Genomic DNA, 16,501 nt, shown 5'->3' with positions numbered 1-16,501 from the left:
AGAAAGTTATCTGTGAGAGATTTGAAAGAAACAAAGCAGAAGTAAAAAATGTTCTAAGGTATAGTTCTCATATCAAACATAAAATAAGGCCAATTGTTCTTCATAAATTTATATATTTGGTTGTTTATAAATGTTGAGGAAATTTTTTTAATTGAACCATAATGAAAAAATAATCTCATGCCTTGCTCTGAAAAGTAATTTATTTAACAAATCAAGGAAGGTTGCTTGAGTATACATTATGCTGAAGATTTTCACTTCCAGAAAATAATGATGCTGACATTTAATCTTTGACTATATATGTTCAAATTTTCTTTGAAGTATTTTAAGGAATCTGCTTCTGAAATTCTTAAAGATGTAATAGCATTGATTGAGTAATTGAAAAATTAAGGACATAGTGATTAAGCAAATGAATATAATATAAGGAAATGTTTTTATTTACACATAGTTTACTGACTTAGCACCATGTTCCACAAATTATATTTTACTTTATATTTATAATAAATATGTATTTTCTGATGGCTTTAGGCGACCCCTGTGTTTTGGTCTTTCGACTCCCGCCGGGGTCGCGACCCACAGGTTGAAAACCGCTGCTTTACTGTAACCTAAGTTAATTCTTTAAAATTGACTTCTATACTATAATTTCTATTTCTTTGGGAGAAGAGAAGTTGCTACTATTCTTTCAACATAACACAAATCTGGAAAGGATTTCTTTGGCCTTCTGTAATTTACAACCATCAAAGAACTCCAAAGCTGCAATCCACTCTTCTAAGAGGTTACTCCAGTCACAGCCTCACAGCCACTGGCAGCTCTCCAAGCCATATAGACTAGCACAAAGCAGAAGGCTAGGTCTCTAAGGACCTAAAGTCCCTTCTCAAGAACTGCACACATTGGCTTCATAATCAATACCTAGAAAGTTCAGGCAGTGCCCATGCAGTCTCCTGAGATTTCACTCCCAGTCATCATTTACAGGACTCATACACCCCACAGGCAAGGATCCAGGATTCAGCAATAAACAAAAGGAATCTGGCCATGATAAAGATGAAAAATCACTCTTTTAAATATTATTAAATAGGATTTGGGTATCTATGTGATAAAATGCATACTTTTACTATATGAAGAATATATATATATATATATATATATATATATATAGAGAGAGAGAGAGAGAGAGACTTATAATTTTATGATTATAAGACATGCATATACAATGTCTCAATATTGCAAGAAGGTAGTATTTTGTTTATTGAGTCATGTCTTTGTTCTCTTACCAGAGAACATTTATCTTAGAAAATGACCTGTGACAATGATAATTAATCATTAGGAAGAGAATTTAAAGTGCAATAATGACTTTAATAGTAGTTATTTCAATTTGGCTCAGTTTTAAATCAAACTAGAAAAAAACATCAGAAAGGTTTCTTTTGGTCTCTTTCTCTGATTAAAAAAAATAATAGGAAAATGGGCTTTATATTTTTATTACACACTGCTGGCATGTTCTACTTTTTATAGGAATACATTAGGTAAAGGAACTCATTTTCTCTCACTATTGAAATACAAAAATAAATAAATAAATAAAATTATTCAGATTTATAGGTAATTTTATGATTGCAAACTGAATGACAAAATAAGAAGGTAACTCTTTGTATGAAAAGGCTAATCATGGCTAATTATTTCCTATTCTTTTTTATGATAATAGCCATTATAAACTCACTTGAAGTATGTAGATGAAATATGCAATTACCCTAAGACTCAACATTCCAAAACTCAAACAGATGACTAAGATAGCACTGAACACTGTTTATTGGTAAGGGTGCTAACTGGTTTCAATTTCAAAGGAATAATAAGTGTGTAGTATAATCCAATCTTGTTTACATGCCCATATTTTTTTTTATATGTGCTGATATAACAACTATATCTAAATCAATCTGTTCACTGTTACACAAAGCAGTAGATGGCTGTTACTATTGCCTGGAAAGTCCCAAAGAAATGGAATTCAAATCACAAAGCATTTAATTCTAGATTATTTTTTCCTTGTATGTGAAAAATGTGATCCACTGGATATTATAAAATATTTATAGTCTTCTCAAGGTCAACCTTGAAGAACTTGTACATTTAAATTCTTCAAATAAGAATATGTGCTCTGATCATAATATAAGAAGTTGAGAATCCCTCTGTAAAAGATATAAAAAAAAGTTATAGAGTTAACTTTTGAGTTTTATGTAGGTTGGTACCATAAAATAAGTTTAACACATTCAGTCTATAGATTCTGTAGCCTTTAAAATAATATTGGGAGGATAAGTGATTATAGAATTCTATGAGTGGGAGTGTTGAACTTCCCACAAAATAGCCAAAGATTCATAAGGCTTTTCTTAGAAATAACAAGTCTGTGTATGATATTGTTTCTCTACATTTGAAGACCATACTATTCAAACCCACTCCTTCTCTCCTCTGTTACTCTTATTATCACTGTATTTTCTTTGGCAGCCTTGATTGCTTGGCCAGTCACTTCAGTGATCCTCTTCTTAATAGACAAAGCTTTCTCTATTGAAAACTTACTCTAGTCTTCCTTAGCCAACTAAAGGGTTTTCATTGGTCTACTTTTCTCTCAAACTTCTTTTTTTTTTCTTTCTTTTTTTTCTTGTGTGTGTGACAGAGACAGAGAGAGAGACAGGGAGAGGGAGAGATAGGGACAGACAGACAGGAAGGGAGATAGATGAGAAGCATCAATTCTTCATTGCAGCACCTTAGTTGTTCATTGATTGCTTTCTCATATGTGCCTTGACCCAGGGGGCTACAGCAGACTGAGTGACCCCTCGCTCAAGCCAGCAACCTTGGGTTCAAGCTAGTGAGCAGTGCTCAAACCAGATGAGCCCACTGCAGACAGGGACCTCAGGGTTTCGAACCTTGGTCCTTTGTGTCTCAGTTTGATGCTCTATCCATTGCACCATGGCCTGGTCAGGCTCAAACTTCTTATTCACTGTATAACTTCTTGCAAAGCTCATTTTCAACTATCAGCTCAATGGAAATGAATTCCAATCACTTCTGATTTTAACATGTATTTCTAGTTGCCTCCTGAAAAGTATTATCTTTGGTTTCTCTGGAACTACAAGGTAAGTGTTAGGTTCAAGGAAGTGTACTGTCTAACTCTTAGAAAAACAGGCTATGAGTCAGAGACCCTTATCAGAAGTTTATGTTTGAAATTCTCCACTGAGCTATACCCCCCCTCCCGTTGCTATGCTGCACGCGACCTCTCCCACCCTTGTAAACATTGCTTGCTTGCTCATCCTAGATAGCCACCCTATAAAAAGGAGCCATTTTAGAAGCTCGTGGCTGCAGTGCTCCAGTCTCTTTGGAGGTGTGGGTTGCCTGCAGTCCCTATGCAGGTTTGGGGGGCTGCAGTGTTCCCTTGTGTGGGTTGCCTGCAGTCCCTGCGCAGGTTTGCAATAAAACTTATAAAATTCACTTTGGGTTTGCTGTGGCCTGTCTCCTGGGATGTAACAGTAAGTAACACCCATCTCCATTCTCATCTTCACCCTCAAGTTCCTTCACCCATGCAGCTCTGCATACACTCTGTGTGATGTAGTATCAGAGGGAAACACCACAGGAATTGCAAAGGCCTTTTCTGAAATTCTTGAGTTGGAGAACCAACATCAAGAACCCTCTATCTTAATGTACTTTTAAAAAACTGCTTGTCTAAACTACTGCAGTTAAATGCCAATTACAAACAGCTGCACAAAATTTCTAATTGCTACACTACTGAGCCCCCATTAAAACTTATTTTGAGGAAGGTGATGGTTTAACACAAAGTAAATGTAAAAACCATTAGTAAAGTGAGAAGATACTCTGTTTTACAAAATAGTCAGTGAATGGACACATTGAGTTTTGTGAGAGCAAATTAGAAATACAACAAGCCATACTTTCTTTCTAAAAGACTGACTTTTGATGACTTATAATTCTAAAATACTATGACTTGGCATATAATAAATTGTGTGATACAAAATTTAAAATAAAAATGGGAATCCACTTGTTTTCAAAAATGAGTGTATGACTTTTGACTATGATCTAAAAAACTAATGATTTTCTGAAAGAGTGTATACATAGTGTGTATAAACAATTAGGATTATTCAGGTATTTCCTTTTCATTGTGAGATTTGTGGTTTAATATAATATTTTCATTAAAAGTCATTAAATATTTTTTTAAAATTTTTTATTTTTTTAATTTTTTTTTTTACAGAGACAGTGAGTCAGAGAGAGGGATAGACAGGGACAGACAGACAGGAACGGAGAGAGATGAGAAGCATCAATCATTAGTTTTTCATTGCGCATTGCAACATCTTAGTTGTTCATTGATTGCTTTCTCATATGTGCCTTGACCGTGGGCCTTCAGCAGACCGAGTAATCCCTTGCTGGAGCCAGTGACCTTGGGTTCAAGCTGGTGGGCTTTTTGCTCAAACCAGATGAGCCTGCGCTCAAGCTGGTGACCTTGGGGTCTCGAACCTGGGTCCTCTGCATCCCAGTCTGATGCTCTATCCACTGCGCCACCACCTGGTTAGGCATCATTAAATATTTTAAACCCAATAAATTTAACCTTAATGGAAAATGAAATATGAAATTACCTTCATTCTGATATGTGGTCTAAATACAAAATTGAAATATTTCAACTTTGTTTTAAGACTTTATTTACTGATTTTACAGAAAGGACAGGGAGACAAGTGGTTGCTTCACTCTTGCTGTTCATTAGTTGCTTGTCATATGTGCCTTGAATGGGTGGGCAAAGCCTAGGGTTTTGAATCAGTGACCTCAGCATTCCAGGTCAACGCTCTATCCACCGCGCCACCACAAACCAGGCAGGATTAAAGTATTTTAATTTTTAAAAGTGCTGCTAATTATTATTTTTTTTGGGAGAGGGGCATGGACTAAATAAGATATATACTATTTCCATGAAAATGTCTTTGAATTTACTAAAAAAATGCTATTTCCTTCTCCAATTGCATAATCTTTCTTTGTTTATTTTGTTGTTTAGTATTTTTTCCTTATCTGCAATCAGCCTGAGGGCTAACCTATAAACTCAATTTTAATAGTTTTCTTTAGCTTTAGTAGTTTGGTACATTCATCCACTAAGCTATGCCTTATAATAGTTATAACTATTGCCCTTGAACTTCTATCTTGGCTATGCAGTTTCATGGAAGTTGATTCTCTCATCTCAAATTGTACAAACCCCAGTTTGTATGACATATGCTCTAGCTATAGACCTATCTGCTAATTTTAAATCCTGCTATTGTTTTGATTTGAGTGTACAAACTATAGTCATTAAAACAACAAGTGTTTCAAGAATATTAACAGTGCAAGTTCAGATAGTTGTGGCTTTAGTGACATCATGTGTAAATGAAAAAAAAAATATATGTTTGCCAGGTGGGCCTGTATGCTACTTGTCCTAGCATAACTTAGGAAAGAAGGCTATGGAGGACTATGTGGCTTATTTAATTTCATTGAGGTCAAATAGGAAATAATGTAGCCTCCAGCCTCCTCTTGCTGGCAAACTAAGTTGTTTCGTGTTGCATCCTGTAAAAATGCTTATCTTTTCATCCAGGAACATATGCTCAATCAGATTATTCAGTTATACAAACTAAATAGTCTCACAATATTTTGAGTCTGATAGGGATTTTACCTAAGACAGGGATCATTAAACATTTTCTGTAAAGTGTCAAATAGTAAATATTCTAGACTTTGTAGGCCATGTGGTTTCAGTGGCAACTTAACTCTGCCATTGCACCAAGGGAGTAACCATGGGCATAATGGTGTCTTTCAGTAAGTACAATGAGTACTGGGTTATAATTGACCAGTGGACTGTCGGCTGCAGACTATGGAACTAAGAGAAGCTACTGACATGTTACATGACTTTAATTCAGAAATATCCTTTCTACATGAGTGTTATAATTAATTAAAGTTACTTGACTGATTGTTAGCTTATTTCTTGACTTTTTAAATGTCAAAATGGCTTGTTTATCTATGTATTTACTGCCAATAGCTACTGTTCATTCAGCTAATTGAACATTATTTTACTTGTTTGTTTATATAAAAATTTTTAATAGCATAACTCAAACGACAACAAGAACTCTTCTGATCCAAAATCTTTATACCATCAGATTTCACAAACACTCCTACCTCTTCTCTTATTTAAATGTTAAAGCACTTGAATAGCAGTCTCCAATGAAAATAGTTATGAGTAAAATTTTTAGCTTAAACAACTTAAACATGCATTTTGATAAGTTTTAACATAAAAGTGTCTAGCAGCCCTGATGCTAGGACAGAAGACTAGCAGAGCAGTGTGGTTCAAGAAATATGGTAAATGATTTGGATGCTAAAAGATGGGAAGGGAAGAGGCAGGTGTATGTCCAAAGCACAAAAATAAGCTTTATCTTTGCCATAATTTTCTCTAAAATTGTAATTAAGAGTATAAATTGAATTCATTAAAAAATATCAAGTAAAAGTCACAGGCTAGAAAAGCGTCAAAACTATTGTTCATCTGAGTAGATTCCTTGTCATATAGAACACAAATCTAGAGTAAACTTACTAAAAATATAAGAAAACTGTTATGTTTATAACCATAATTTGCAAAATTTTCTTCACCCAAACCCCAAGGAAATCACTGAAGATGAACAAGTAAGAAATGAAATCCATGGGAGACTATTAACAGTTTAACAGTTACAGTTTGTGTGTTCAAACTTACTGCATTTACAAGAATGAAATAGAAATTCTGCTATTTTCATCATAACTTTAAATGTAGTAGTGTGAATGCATAGTATCAGTTAAGCACGAAATGCCAATACAAAGTATATGGGTGCGGTCTTTGGGTCAGGTTCTCTTTTGGATCAAATGTGATTCACACGTGACTTACTAATGGATTTTTTTTTTTTACATGATTTTAATAAATTTTTATTAATGGTAATGGGATGACATTAATAAATCAGGGTACATATATTCAAAGAAAACATGTCTAGGTTATTTTGTCATCAAATTATGTTGCAAACCCCTCGCCCAAAGTCAGATTGTCCTCCGTCACCCTCTATCTAGTTCTCTGTGCCCCTACCCCTCCCCCTAACTCTCTCCCTCCCCCCCCCCCCACCCTTGGTAACCACCACACTCTTGTCTATGTCTCTTAGTCTCATTTATATGTTCCACCAATGTATGGAATCATGTAGTTCTTGTTTTTTTCTGATTTACTTATTTCACTCCTTATAATGTTATCAAGATCCCACCATTTTGCTGTAAATGATCTGATGTCATCATTTCTTATGGCTGAGTAGTATTCCATAGTGTATATGTGCCACATCTTCTTTATCCAGTCTTCTATTGAAGGGCTTTTTGGTTGTTTCCATGTCTTGGCCACTGTGAACAGTGCTGCAATGAACATGGGGCTACATGTGTCTTCACGTATCAATGTTTCTGAGGTTTTGGGGTATATACCCAGTAGAGGGATTGCTGGGTCATAAGGTAGTTCCATTTGCAGTTTTTTGAGGAACCACCATACTTTCCTCCATAATGGTTGTACTACTTTACAGTCCCACCAACAGTGAATGAGGGTTCCTTTTTCTCCACAGCCTCTCCAACATTTGCTATTACCCGTCTTGTTGATAATAGCTAATCTAACAGGAGTGAGGTGGTATCTCATTGTAGTTTTGATTTGCATTTCTCTAATAACTAATGAAGCTGAGCATCTTTTCATATATCTGTTGGCCATTTGTATCTCTTCCTGGGAGAAGTGTCTGTTCATGTCCTCTTCCCATTTTTTTATTGGATTGTTTGTTTGTTTGTTGTTGAGTTTTATGAGTTCTTTGTAAATTTTGGATATTAGGCCCTTATCTGAGCTGTCGTTTGAAAATATCAGTTCCCATATAGTTGGCTGTCTGTTTATTTTGATATCAGTTTCTCTTGCTGAGCAAAAACTTTCAATTCTGATGTAGTCCCATTCATTTATCTTTGCCTTCACTTCTCTTGCCATTGGAGTCAAGTTCATAAAATGTTCTTTAAAACCCAGGTCCATGATTTTAGTACCTATGTCTTCTTCTATGTACTTTATTGTTTCAGGTCTTATATTTAGGTCTTTGATCCATTCTGAATTAATTTTAGTACACGGGGACAGGCTGTAGTCGAGTTTCATTCTTTTGCATGTGGCTTTCCAGTTTTCCCAACACCATTTGTTGAAGAGGCTTTCTTTTCTCCATTGTGTGTTGTTGGCCCCTTTATCAAAGATTATTTGACCATATATATGTGGTTTTATTTCTGGGCTTTCTATTCTGTTCCATTGGTCTGAGTGTCTATTTTTTTGCCAATACCATGCTGTTTTGATTATCGTGGCCCTATAATATAGTTTAAAGTCAGGTATTGTAATGCCCCCAGCTTCATTCTTTTTCCTTAGGATTGTTTTGGCTATTCAGGGTTTTTTATAGTTCCATATAAATCTGATGATTTTTTGTTCCATTTCTTTAAAAAATCTCATAGGGATTTTGATGGGAATTGCATTAAATTTGTATATTGCTTTGGGTAATATGGCCATTTTGATTATATTTATTCTTCCTATCCAAGAACAAGGAATATTTTTCCATCTCATTGTATCTTTTTCGATTTCCCTTAACAATGCTTTGTAATTTTCATTATATAGGTCCTTTACGTTCTTTGTTATGTTTATTCCTAGGTATTTTATTTTTTTTGTTGCAATCGTGAAGGGGATTATTTTTTTGAGTTCGTTTTCTAATATTTCATTGTTGGCATATAGAAAGGCTATGGACTTTTGTATGTTAATTTTGTATCCTGCGACCTTACTGTATTGGTTTATTGTTTCTAATAATCTTTTTGTGGAGTCCTTCGGGTTTTCGATGTATAGGATCATATCATCAGCAAAAAGTGATAGCTTTACTTCTTCTTTTCCGATATGGATGCCTTTTATTTCTTTGTCTTGTCTGATTGCTCTGGCCAGAACTTCTAGCACCACGTTGAATAAGAGTGGAGAGAGTGGACAACCCTGTCTTGTTCCTGATTTAAGGTAGAAAGTCCTCAGTTTTATGCCGTTTAATAGGATGTTGGCTGATGGTTTATCATATATGGCCTTTATCATGTTGAGATATTTTCCTTCTATACCCATTTTGTTGAGAGTCTTAAACATAAAATTGTGTTGTATTTTATCAAAAGCCTTTTCTGCATCTATAGATAAGATCATGTGGTTTTTGTTCTTTGTTTTGTTGATATGGTGTATTACGTTAACCGTTTTGCGTATGTTGAACCATCCTTGAGATTCTGGGATGAATCCCACTTGATCATGATGTATTATTTTTTTAATATGTTGTTGTATTCGGTTTGCCAGTATTTTGTTTAGTATTTTAGCATCTGTATTCATTAGAGATATTGGTCTGTAGTTTTCTTTCTTTGTGCCATCCTTGCCAGGTTTTGGTATGAGGGTTATGTTGGCCTCATAAAATGTGTTTGGAAGTATTGCTTCTTCTTCAATTTTTTGGAAGACTTTGAGTAGAATAGGAACCAAGTCTTCTTTGAATGTTTCATAGAATTCACTAGTATAACCGTCTGGGCCTGGACTTTTATTTTTGGGGAGATTTTTAATAGTTTTTTCTATTTCCTCCCTGCTGATTGGTCTGTTTAGGCTTTCTGCTTCTTCATGACTCAGTCTAGGAAGGTTGTATTGTTCTAGGAATTTATCCATTTCTTCTAGATTGTTGTATTTGGTGGCATATAATTTTTCATAGTATTCTACAATAATTCTTTGTATTTCTATGATGTCTGTGGTGATCTCTCCTCTTTCATTTTGGATTTTATTTATTTGAGTCCTGTGTCTTTTTTCCTTGGTGAGTCTTGCCAAGGGTTTGTCAATTTTGTTGATCTTTTCAAAGAACCAGCTCCTTGTTTTATTGATTTTTTCTATAGTTTTTCTGTTCTCTATTTCATTTATTTCTGCTCTGATTTTTATTATCTCCTTTCTTCGGCTGGTTTTGGGTTGTCTTTGTTCTTCTTTTTCTAGTTCCTTAAGGTGTGAAGTTAAGTGGTTTACTTCGGCTCTCTCTTGTTTGTTCATATAGGCCTGAAGTGATATGAACTTTCCTCTTATTATTGCTTTTGCTGCATCCCAGAGATTCTGATATGTCGTATTTTCATTTTCATTTGTCTGTATATATCTTTTCATCTCTGCGCTTATTTCTTCTTTGACCCATTCATTTTTTAGAAGTATGTTGTTTAGTTTCCACATTTTTGTGGGTTTTTCCCCCTCTTTTTTGCAGTTGAATTCTAGTTTCAAGGCTTTATGATCAGAAAATATGCTTGGTACAATTTCAATTTTTCTAAATTTGCTGATATTGTCTTTGTGGCCCAACATATGGTCAATTCTTGAGAATGTTCCATGTACACTAGAGAAAAATGTATACTCTGTCGCTTTGGGATGAAGTGTCCTGTAGATGTCTATCATATCCAGGTGTTCTAGTATTTCGTTTAAGGCCACTATATCTTTATTGATTCTCTGTTTGGATGACCGATCTAGAGCCGTCAGCGGTGTATTGAGGTCTCCAAGTATGATTGTATTTTTGTTAGTTTTTGTTTTAAGGTCAATAAGTAGCTGTCTTATATATTTTGGTGCTCCTTTATTGGTGCATATATATTAAGGATTGTTATGTCTTCTTGATTCATCTTCCCCTTAATCATTATGAAATGACCATTTTTGTCTCTAAGTACTTTTTCTGTCTTGTAGTCAGCATTATTAGATATGAGTATTGCTATACCTGCTTTTTTTTGGGTGTTGTTTGCTTGGAGTATTGTTTTCCAGCCTTTCACTTTGAATTTGTTTTTATCCTTGTTGCTTAGATGTGTTTCTTGTAGGCAGCATATAGTTGGATTTTCTTTTTTAATCCATTCTGCTACTCTGTGTCTTTTTATTGGTAAGTTTAATCCATTTACATTTAGTGTAATTATTGACACTTGTGGGCTCCCTACTGCCATTTTATAAATTGCTTTCTGTTAGTTTTGTATCTAGTTTGATTCTTCTCTTTTGTTTTTCTATCATTTGTTTTTGTTTGTTTGTGTTCCATACTTCTTTCCTCTGTTGCTACCTTTTTTAAGTCAAGTGTTTTTGTGGTGGTTTTTTTAAGGGTGGTTACCATTAAGTAATAAAAAGGGTACCTACCATATTCATTGTAGTACCCTATCTTATAAGTATTTCTGCACTTCATCATCCTTTGCTACTGTTAATCTCCATCCTCTCCCCCCTTTTTTTCCTTTGTTGTCACAGTTTAAGTTTGGTTTTATTGTGTTCTTGGTGGAGCTGTTACTTGTGGTGTTGTTTTCTTTTGTTCTTTGAATCTGGTTGGAAAACTCCCCTTAGTATTTCCTGGAGTGGGGGCTTTCTGTTGATAAATTCTCTCATCTTTTCTGTATTTGTGAATGTTTTTATATCTCCTTCATACTTGAAGGATAGCTTTGATGGGTATAGTATTCTTGGCTGAAAGTTCCTCTCTTTCAGGGCTTTAAATATTGGGGTCCACTCTCTTCTAGCTTGTAGAGTTTCTGCTGAGAAATCTGATGATAATCTAATAGGCCTTCCTTTATATGTTGTACTCTTCTTTTCCCTGGCTGCCTTGAGAATTTTTTCTTTGTCATTGGTTTGTGTCATCTTTAGTATGATGTGCCTTGGAGTGGGTTTGTTGGGGTTAAGAAAACTTGGTGTTCTGTTTGCTTCTTGAATTTGAGGCTTTAGTTCCTTCCACAGGCTTGGGAAGTTCTCGTCTATTATTTGTTTGAGTATATTCTCCATTCCATTTTCTTTCTCTTCTCCCTCTGATATACCTATTATTCTTATGTTATTCTTTCTGATGGAGTCAGACAATTCCTGTAGGGCTTTCTCATTTTTTATTATTTTTGAGTCTCTTTCTTCTTCTCTCTGTTGTGCCTCAAGTTGTTTGTCTTCTATTTCACTAATCCTATCTTCAATCTGGGCTGTTCTGTTAGCTAAGCTTGTTACCTCGTTTTTTAGCTCGTGAATTGAGTTTTTCATTTCTGTTTGATTTGTTTTTATAGTTTCAATTTCCTTGGTTATATATTCTTTGTGTTCATTGAGTTTTTTTCTGATCTCCCTATATTGCCTTTCTGTGTTTTCTTGTATATCTCTAAGTATTTTTAAGATTTCTATTTTAAATTCTCTGTCATTTAGCTCCAAGGCTTCCAATATGTTAAGTCTTTTCTCCATAGATTTTTCCACATCTATTTGTGTTACCTCTCTTTCTTTTGTATCCATAATATTCAATTTTCTCTTTCTTATCGGCATCTGAGGGTGGTCTTATTGATAGCACGCAGGCGCACTCCCTGGCGGCTTGAATGAGCGTCGCTGCGGTAGCTTCCTCCACACCCTCGTCTCTCAGATTCAAGTGATAACAGTCCTTTTGCTTTCAGTTTGTGTGGAACTCCGGAATGCTCCGAGGATAAATTTTTCTGTTTCTAGTTGATAAATTTGTTGTGATTTAGGGGAGAGCTGTCGGACGTGCTTCTCACGGCGCCATTTCCATGACGTCACACTAATGGCTTTTTTAACCTCACAAATGATCAGAAAATAAAATTAGAATTGGTACAATTATTGCATTTGTAAATGATAAAAAATTCACGTTAGCTTTGCAGTATAAATAAAAAAATACTTACAAGTTAGTCTGATAGAATGGTCAGCAAATTCAACCTTATATATAGATACTTTTGGGTATAGTCAAATTGGTAGATGGTATGGAAACTTATTTATATCTATATAAGATGGGAAAACAACCTGACCAGGCAATGAGGCAGTGGATAGAGCGTCGACCTGAGATGCTGAAGACCCAGGTTCGAAACCACGAGTTCAATGGCTTGAATGTGGGCTTATCTGGCTTGAGCCCAGGGGGATCATGGGCATGACCCTATGGTTGCTGGCTTGAGCCCAAGGTTGCTGACTTGAGCAAGGGGTCATGGACTCAGCTGGAGCCCCTTTGTGAAGACACATATGAGAAAGCAATAAATAAACAAGTAAAGTGACACAACTCTGAGTTGATACTTCACATCTTTCTCCCTCCCTGTCTGTCCCTTTATCTCTCTCTAAAAAAATAATAAAACAATGTTTTTAAAAGGGAAGACATTTTCTATTTATAAAAAGAAAGACAAATGCAAATATCACTTCAACAAAGTTACAATATGGTAAAGTCTATTAGTTTTATGTGATAGATACTCTATTTTAACAAGCATAAAAAGAGAAACATTTATATGTTCATGGAATCCAATCAAGTATAAACAATATCAAAATATTGTGGAATGAAAAGAAATGCAACTGGACTTTGGGATGAGTTGATGCTACGGTCCTCAAAGCTGCCAGGTCACTGTGTATCTGTGGTAGCTCCATCTGTTTCAACACATCTAAGCTTTCTCTATATTGAAGAATTAATATAGAGTTTTAATAGTCTACCCAACATTTATTCTCTTTCTTATTAGCAATCCTGTTTTTGATAATGTGTATGTCCTCTTTTGCATGACCTTAAATATAAGGAGAAGCTGCTCTATTCTCAATTTTAAAAATTGATTATGAATGACCTTAAGCCAACTATATTTGTAATAATTCCCTTGACTGTAGTTAATTTAGGCACAGAAGTGAGATATAATTCTGGCTAGTGAAATGAAAAATTGGCTGGGTGGTTCTAAAAAAAAAGTTTTCTTGCCCTTTAAATGTAACACACTAAGGAAAATGCTTTATTTCTGTTTCTGAATGTCATAGTTTCTGTATTATGCAATCTGAACTGACACAGCCATGTTATTGCAAGCCCAAAGATGAGCTCAAGCCCAAAGATAATCTCAAGAGTGATAGATGATATAGTTGAGTTGCTAAATTAATATAGTTAATTATAGTTGCACTTTTTTGAACTACTTTTATGTAAAAACATTGTATTTCATTGTTATTTAAATGATTTCAATTGAATTTTGAATTATCAGCTAAAAACTTTCTAAATGACTTTGGGAAAAGCATTGTTATTGGCAGAACTTAGAATATAACTTTTGTTACTGGAGAAAGACTAAAGAACAGAATATTTATCCTCAAATTCAAACATCCTGATGTAGGTTTCAGGTTAATCTAGATAAAAAGGTTTGAGCCAACCCTTTGCTGTTTTCTTGTTGAGTAAAATCAACTGAAGAAATGACCATCCTTGGAGGAACCAAATATGTGGAGCTGGGAGAAAAGCAATTCAAAGTAGAAATGCAATGTTTTAAAATGAAGAGGAGGAAAATCTTCCACTATGTGAAGTAAAAGCATTAATGTTTGTTGAGTTGGAAGAAATGGTAAATTCATAAAGTTAGGCAATTATGTAGTAAAAGAAAACTTAAGCATTAACATACAGAAATACAATAGGTTAAATTAGTGAATTTTGGAACAAACTGTAGTTGTCTGCTAGACCTCATGGAGAAAGAGCTAACTAGGAAACAACCACAGAAATAAGGGGAGAGAAGCTCGTATTAGTGCTCTGATGAATAAAGTTTGAAAGTCTCAAGTAAGACTACTCATTACCCAGGTAATTAGAATTCTACATTATGTTAATAGCACTATGTTTTTTAAGTGCAATTTAAAGAAACAGTAAATGGAAGAGGGCTATAGGATTCTAAATAGTTCCTATTTAGGGGAATAACAAATGTATAGTTTTCAGGGGTCAGTGCCTCAGATAAACAATAATGTTATTAAAGCAAATAATTTGAATTTAGTGTAAAGAGTAAATCTATGTTTAGGAGAAAGAGTTTAGCTCTGATAATCTGCTGATTCTCCTACAGTCTGTTTATAAACAATTGTTACGAATTTAACTGTGTTACCCCTACACCTCAGAATGATACCTTATATAGAAATAAGATATTTTGTCAAATTAAATAAAGTCATTATTGTCAGCCCTAATTTAATATGAATGGTAGTTTTATAAAAACAAAAATTTGAGCACAGACAGACAGGTACACAGGAAGAATACCATGTGAATAAGAAGGCACAAATCAGTGTGATATGTCTAAAGTTAAGGCACAAATCAGTGTGATATGTCTAAAGTTAAGGCACAAATTAGTGTGATATGTCTAAAGTTAAGGAACATCAACATTTGTCAACAAACGACCATTAGCTGCAAGAGAGGCACGAAATGAATTTTCCCTCACAGTTGTCAGCATGAAGCAACACTCCTAAAACCTGCATCTTGGGTTTGTAGCTTCCAGAACTGTGAGTCAATAAATTTGTTGTTTTAGTCACCCAATTTGTGGTACATTTTTAGTGCAAATTAATAGATGTAGTTGGACATCAGGGTTATTTTTACTGTTCTATTAACATCATTGCCTGGAAAGATGGATGGATAGTGAAAAAGCTGATACTATTCCTCCTGGTACTCTATTAATATAGCCTTGATTGGAGATTGCTCTATGTATTCTTTACTTCATGAGTAAAATAGGGAGTCAACACAGTTTCAATTTTAGTTTTAGTTCTTGGTAGTTCTTTAACATTGAGTTAATACTTTTAAAATCTGGGTGTGGGTTTTCTTCTTTATAAATAATAAATTATAAAGATAAATGAATCTTAATGGAGAAAGCATGTCAGAATAACCTGGATTACTTTTTAAAAGTACACATGACTATGCCTCAGCTCTCAAGAATATGCCAATAGTTAGAACCTACGGAAATGGTGCCGTGAGAAGCGCGACCGACAGCTCTCCCCTAAATCACAACAAATTTATCAACTAGAAACAGAAAAATTTATCCTCGGAGCATTCCGGAGTTCCACACAAACTGAAAGCAAAAGGACTGTTATCACTTGAATCTGAGAGACGAGGGTGTGGAGGAAGCTACCGCAGCGACGCTCATTCAAGCCGCCAGGGAGTGCGCCTGCGTGCTATCAATAAGACCACCCTCAGATGCCGATAAGAAAGAGGAAATTGAATATTATGGATACAAAAGAAAGAGAGGTAACACAAATAGATGTGGAAAAATCTATGGAGAAAAGACTTAACATATTGGAAGCCTTGGAGCTAAATGACAGAGAATTTAAAATAGAAATCTTAAAAATACTCAGAGATATACAAGAAAACACAGAAAGGCAATATAGGGAGATCAGAAAACAGCTCAATGAACACAAAGAATATATTACCAAGGAAATTGAAACTATAAAAACAAATCAAACAGAAATGAAAAACTCAATTCACGAGCTAAAAAACGAGGTAACAAGCTTAGCTAACAGAACAGCCCAGATTGAAGATAGGATTAGTGAAATAGAAGACAAACAACTTGAGGCACAACAGAGAGAAGAAGAAAGAGACTCAAAAATAATAAAAAATGAGAAAGCCCTACAGGAATTGTCTGACTCCATCAGAAAGAATAACATAAGAATAATAGGTATATCAGAGGGAGAAGAGAAAGAAAATGGAATGGAGAATATACTCAAACAAATAATAGACGAGAACTTCCCAAGCCTGTGGAAGGAACT

This window comes from Saccopteryx bilineata, chromosome 5 (assembly GCF_036850765.1).
Source record: "Saccopteryx bilineata isolate mSacBil1 chromosome 5, mSacBil1_pri_phased_curated, whole genome shotgun sequence".
Lineage (NCBI taxonomy): Eukaryota > Metazoa > Chordata > Mammalia > Chiroptera > Emballonuridae > Saccopteryx > Saccopteryx bilineata.
This window is presented reverse-complemented; position numbering follows the sequence as displayed.